Source organism: Lepus europaeus, chromosome 11 (genome assembly GCF_033115175.1).
Source record: "Lepus europaeus isolate LE1 chromosome 11, mLepTim1.pri, whole genome shotgun sequence".
Classification (NCBI taxonomy): Eukaryota; Metazoa; Chordata; class Mammalia; order Lagomorpha; family Leporidae; genus Lepus; species Lepus europaeus.
The window spans coordinates 86,181,960-86,187,989 of record NC_084837.1 but is presented as its reverse complement, the minus strand read 5'-3'; positions in this window follow the sequence as shown (position 1 = coordinate 86,187,989).

The following is a 6,030-nucleotide window of genomic DNA, read 5'->3' as shown; positions in this document are numbered from 1 at the left end:
TTTTTAATATTTATTTTATTTATTTGAAAGACAGAGTTACAGAGAGAGGTAGAGACAAAGAGAGAGGTCTTCCACCTGCTGGTTCACTCCCCAGATGGCCGCGATGGCCTCGATGGCTGGAGCTGAGCCAATCCGAAGCCAGGAGCCAGGAGCCAGGAGCTTCTTCCAGGTCTCCCACGTGGGTGCAGGTGCCCAAGGACTCGGGCCATCTTCTACTGCTATTCCAGGCCATAGCAGAGAGCTGGATCCGAAGAGGAGCAGCTGGGACTAAACCAGTGCCCATATGGGATGTCGGTGCTTCAGGCCAGGGCTTTAATCCACGGCTGGTCCCCAGATGTTTCTATTTTATTCCTTTCATATACAAATCAGTACATTGACCTGATTTTATTAACTTCCAAACTGTGTCTTGATGATTGTAGATGACATTTTTTGCTTTGACTTTTAGAGACAGATACTAAAAAGAATGTTAATGAATTGGAAAGAGAATATTTATTTCAAATACTGCTTTGATAATTAGCTTTAAGAAGCTTGAACCAAGTTAGTTAAAGTCAAGTTTTAGTGTGTCTGCAACTTGATTTGCTATTTTTCACTGATGAAGAAAGTTTATGGTGGTGTGCCCAGTGAGGTCTCATTTTGATAGGTGCCCATTTGATGGGTCTCATTTTTTGATAGGTAATTACTTCTAAAAATTTGAATGTTAAAGAACCTACAATTTTTTTTATTTATTTTTTATTTTTTTTAACAGGCAGAGTGGACAGTGAGAGAGAGAGACAGAGAGAAAGGTCTTCCTTTTTGCCGTTGGTTCACCCTCCAATGGCCACTGTGGCTGGCGCGCTGCGGCTGGCGCACCGCGCTGATCCGATGGCAGGAGCCAGGTGCTTCTCCTGGTCTCCCATGGGGTGCAGGGCCCAAGCACTTGGACCATCCTCCACTGCACTCCCTGGCCACAGCAGAGAGCTGGCCTGGAAGAGGGGCAACCAGGACAGAATCGGTGCCCTAACTGGGACTAGAACCCGGTGTGCTGGTGCCGCAAGGCGGAGGATTAGCCTGTTGAGCCGCGGCGCCGGCCAGAACCTACAATTTTTTCAAGTATACTTTATATATCTCACTTTTATTAGGCAGAGGTCCTGTGTAACCTATTTCCTTTTTTTCTTTTTGTATAAATATTTATGTATTTGAAAGGCAGAGTTACAGAGAGAGAGAGAGAGACCTTCCATGTGTTGTTTCACTCCCCAAATGGCCTCAACAATTGGGGCTGGGCAATGCTGAAGCCAGGAACCAGGATCTTCTTCCCAGTCCCGTGTGGGTGCAGGGTCCCCAGGACTTTGGCCATCTGCTGCTGCTTTTCCAGGTGTATTGGCAGGAAGCTGAATCAGAAGTGGAGCAGCAGGACACAATCCAGCGCCCATATGAGATGCCATTGATGCAGGTTGTGGTTTAACCCACTGTGCCACAGTGCCAGATCCATTCTGTCCTTTATAAAGATTTTTGTTAATGTAGCATGACAACTTAGCTTTTCTAAACATACAAGAAACAGACTTCTTATTTTCATTGAAAATGAATTAAAAAGTAAAATTTATTCACTGAAAAAGGAACTAAGTTTTAGGCTTTATACCCTTCCTCCCAAAGCTGATTAGGTTTTCCTCACTGATTGGATCAAAGTATTAATGCTGGTGATATTCTTGACCAATTAGTGATTAAAAATGCTCCGGTGGCTCCCTTGGCTAATCCTCTGCCTGCAGCGCCGGCATCCCATATAGGCGCCGGGTCCTAATTGTGGCTGCTCCTCTTCCAGTCCAGCTCTCTGCTGTGGCCCAGGAAGGCAGTGGAGGATGGCCCAAGTGCTTGGGCGCCTGCAACTGCGTGGGAGACCAGGAGGAAGCACCTGTCTCCTGGCTTCCAATCGGCGTAGCTCTGGCCTTGGCGGCCATTTGGGGGTGAACCAACGGAAGGAAGACCTTTCTCTCTGTCTCTCTCTCTCACTGCCTAACTCTGTCAAATAAATTAAAAAAAAATAAAAATGCTCTGGGATTTTTGAATCCTAGAGCACTGTGAGGATCATATGTACACTGTGTTTTCATTGTTTCATAAAATAAGAATAGATACTTTAGATTAAATTGTAAAGTGTGTTTAAAAGGTTATTTAAATGATGTTGGATGGGTGTTTGGCCTAGGGGTTAAGGCATCAGTGTTCCACAGTGGAGTACTTGTATTTGATACCTGGCTCCAGCTGCCTGTAATGTGAACCCTGAGAGGCAGCAGTTATGGATCAAGCAGTTGGATCACTACCACAGCCATGTGAGGAACATGGATTGCTTTTGTGGCGCCAGTTTTGGCCTGGTTCCAGCCATTGGGGGCATCTAAGGAAGTGAACATGTGGATGGGAGCTCTTTTTGCTTCTCAAATGAATTAAAAAATTAAAAACAAATACAACCAATGTTTGTAAATTCTTTTTTAAATTTTTAAATTTAATTTAATTTTATTTTTTGAGAGGCAGTGTGGATAGTGAGAGAGAGAGAGAGACAGAGAGAAAGGTCTTCCTTTTTGCCGTTGGTTCACCCTCCAATGGCCGCCGCGACTGGCGTGCTGCGGCCGGCGCACCGCGCTGTTCCGATGGCAGGAGCCAGGTGCTTCTCCTGGTCTCCCATGCGGGTGCAGGACCCAAGGACTTGGGCCATCCTCCACTGCCTTCCCGGGCCGTAGCAGAGAGCTGGCCTGGAAGAGGGGCAACTGGGATAGAATCCAGCGCCCCAACTGGGACTAGAACCCGGTGTGCCGGCGCCACAAGGCGGAGGATTAGTCTGTTAAGACACGGTGCCGGCCTGTAAATTCTTTTTTTTAAAAGATTTATTTATTTGTTTGAAAGTCAGAGTTACACAGAGAGAAGAGAGGCAGAGTGAGAGAGAGAGAGATCTTCCATTCATTGATTCACTCACTAGATGGCTCCGAAAGATCAGAGCTGCGCCGATCCGGAGCCAGGAGTGTCTTCTGGGTCTCCCACGGCAGTGCAAGGGTCCAAGGACTTGGGCCATCTTCTACTGTTTTCCCAGGCCACAGTAGAGAGCTGGATTGGAAGTGGAGCAGCCAGGACATGAACTGGCACCCATATGGGATGCTGGCACTGCAGGCAATGGCTTTACCCACTATGCCACAGCGCCAGCCTCTAATTCTTTTATTTTTTTATTTTTCAGGCAGAGTGGACAGTGAGAGATAGACAAGGCGGAGGATTCGCCTATTGAGCTATGGCGCCGGCTTTTTTTTTTTTTTTTTTGACATCAAATAATTTTTTTTTTTTTAATCTGAAAATAAAGCCTAAACTAACGTTACACACACACACACACACACATTAAAAAAACAAAACAAAACAAAACCCTACTGCATTTCGTTCAGGCTTATTCACTTTTGGAAAAATTAAAGGTTCAGCTGGGTCTATCCAATATTGTTTTTTAAATTTTTTTTTAAAGATTTATTTTCTTTATTTGAAAGACAGAGTTATAGAAAGAGGTAGAGACAGAGAGAGAGGTCTTCCATCTGCTGCTTCACTCCCCAGATGGCCGCAACAGCCAGAGCTACAGTGATCTGAAGCTAGTAGCCAGGAGCTTCTGGGTATCCCACGCGGATGCAGGGGCCCAAGGACTCATGGCATCTTCTACTGCTTTCCCAGCCCACAGTAGAGAGCTGGATCAGAAGAGGGGCAGCCGGGACTAGAACCAGCGCCCATATGGGATGCCGGCACTGCAGGCCAGGGCTTTAACCCGCTGCATCACAGCGCCGGCCCCCCAACATTGTTAAAATGATTCCTTCTACCTTTGAGAACAGTAGACATATAGAGGTGGCAGAGAGAGATCTTCATTAAATTAAAACTGGGAGGCATGTAAGAAGTCATCTAGTTTTAACTAAGACAGTTACTGCTGTTTATTTTTTAATTTTTTAAAAAAGATTTATTTGAAAGGCAGAGTTACAGAGAGGTAGAGAGAGATAGCGAGGTCTTCCATCCTCTGGTTCACTCCCCAAATGGCCACAAAGGCCAGAGCTGAGTCAATCCAAAGCCATGAGCCAGGAGCTTCTGAGTTTCCCATGTGGGTGCAGGGGCCCAAGGATTTGGGCCATCTTCTACTGTTTTCCCAGGCGATAGCTGAGAGTGGGATTGGAACTGGAGCAGCCAGGACTTGAACCGGCACCCATATGGGATGCCGGCACTCTAGGCGGTCCCAGTTACAGTTGTTTATTAGATGGACAGTTTTGTTTGTTGGCAACTCTTATTGTGAAAGATGCTGAGTTACAAATTTGAATTTTGTAAACCCCTTCTATTCTTGATTCTTTGAAATAACAGATTATTCCTGCCACACAAGAATCATCAATTATTTAAAGATAATTGTCATATCTAGTCTTCTCTCCTAAGGCTTAATATTTTATTGTTTATGTCACATGTGTTACTGAGTTTCTCTGAACCCCTCACCCCCACCTTTTTAAAAAAAGATTTTTATTTATTTATTTGGAAAGGCAGAGTTAGAGAGGAAGAGACAGATCTTCCATCCGCTGGTTCACTCCTCAGATGGTCACAATGACCAGGGCTGAGCCAGGTTGAAGCCAGGAACAACTTCTGGGTCTCCTACGTGGGTGCAGGGGCCCAACTGGCCATCTTCCATTGCTTTCCCAGACACATTAGCAGGGAGCTGGATCTGTGGTGGAGCAGCCGGGACTTGAACATCAATCATATGGGATGCCGGTGCTGCAGGTGGCGGCTTTACCTGCTATGCCACAGCACTGGCCCCTCTGAATCCCTTCTGTAAGGGGTGTCTTTTGAATATAAGGTGCACTTAAATCATAATTAGACTAAATTGCTTCTTACCGCATATGTTAATTGTTGGAGTACTTTTGGTATCATATTTAGAGATGCCCATGGAACTCTTTATATTTCAGTATTAATGATGCCAGGGATATTAAATTTAATATTGAGTAACAGTATTGGGTTTCCTCAAAATAAATGTTAGACTAATTCTTTCTTAAATATTTATTTATTTGAAAAGCATAATGAGAGATCTTCATCTGTTGGTTCATTCCCCAAAAGGCTGCAACCAACTGCAGCTGAAGCCAGGAGCCAGGAACTCCAGCGGCTTCTCCCCCATGGATGACAAGGCCCCAAGTACTTGGGCTATTTTCTGCTGCCTTCCTGGGTGCATTACCAAGAAGCAAGATGGGAAGCAGAGCAGCCAGGACTGGAAATAGCACTCTGATTCAGAATGCTGGCATTGCAAACTCTGGCTTAATCCACTGCACCACAATGCAGGCCTCTGTTTGTTTCTTTTTTATATACTATTTATTTGAGAGGCAGAGAGAGAGAGAGGTCTTCCATCGCTAGTTCACTCCCCAAATGGCCACAAAGGCTGGAGTTGCGCCAATCCGGAGCCAGGAGCCAGGAGCTTCTTCCGGGTCTCCCACACAGGTGCAGGGGCCCAAGGGCTCGGGCCATCTCCACAGCTTTCGGGCGCTCACGGGATGCTGGCACGGCAGACAGCGCCACAGTGCCGGCCCCTGCTTACCGTTTTTAAGGATTAAAATCACTCTAGCTGATTTCCCTCGGATTTTTTTTTCTCTTCCATTTAGCTAGGCTATTTCCAGACCTTACACGAATGTGCACAATCCTTGCCAAAGAACAGGTGAAGACAAAAGTTTTCTCACCATTTAGGCTTCAGGGGCTGTGAGAGGCGATCCAAGTTCACGACAAGCTTTCACAAGCTGAAGATTTGAAAAGTCTAGTTGAAACACAATTGGGAATCCACCAGAGGGAGATGCACGCTAAAACGCCAGAAAATAACTCCCGCGAAGGGACTGGAAAGACGCGCCTCAGGAGGGGCCACAGGGCTGGAGGGAGCAGGTGGAACAGTGCCGCTGAGGGGAAAGCAGGGTGGGCCTTGTGCCCTGGCCCCGAAGCGCACACGCGGTCTAAGAACAAGAGCAGAGGGTAAGACGGTGTCGCCAGAAGACAAGACCACCCGCTCTACCTACCTCCCGAGAGTCCCGAAGAAAT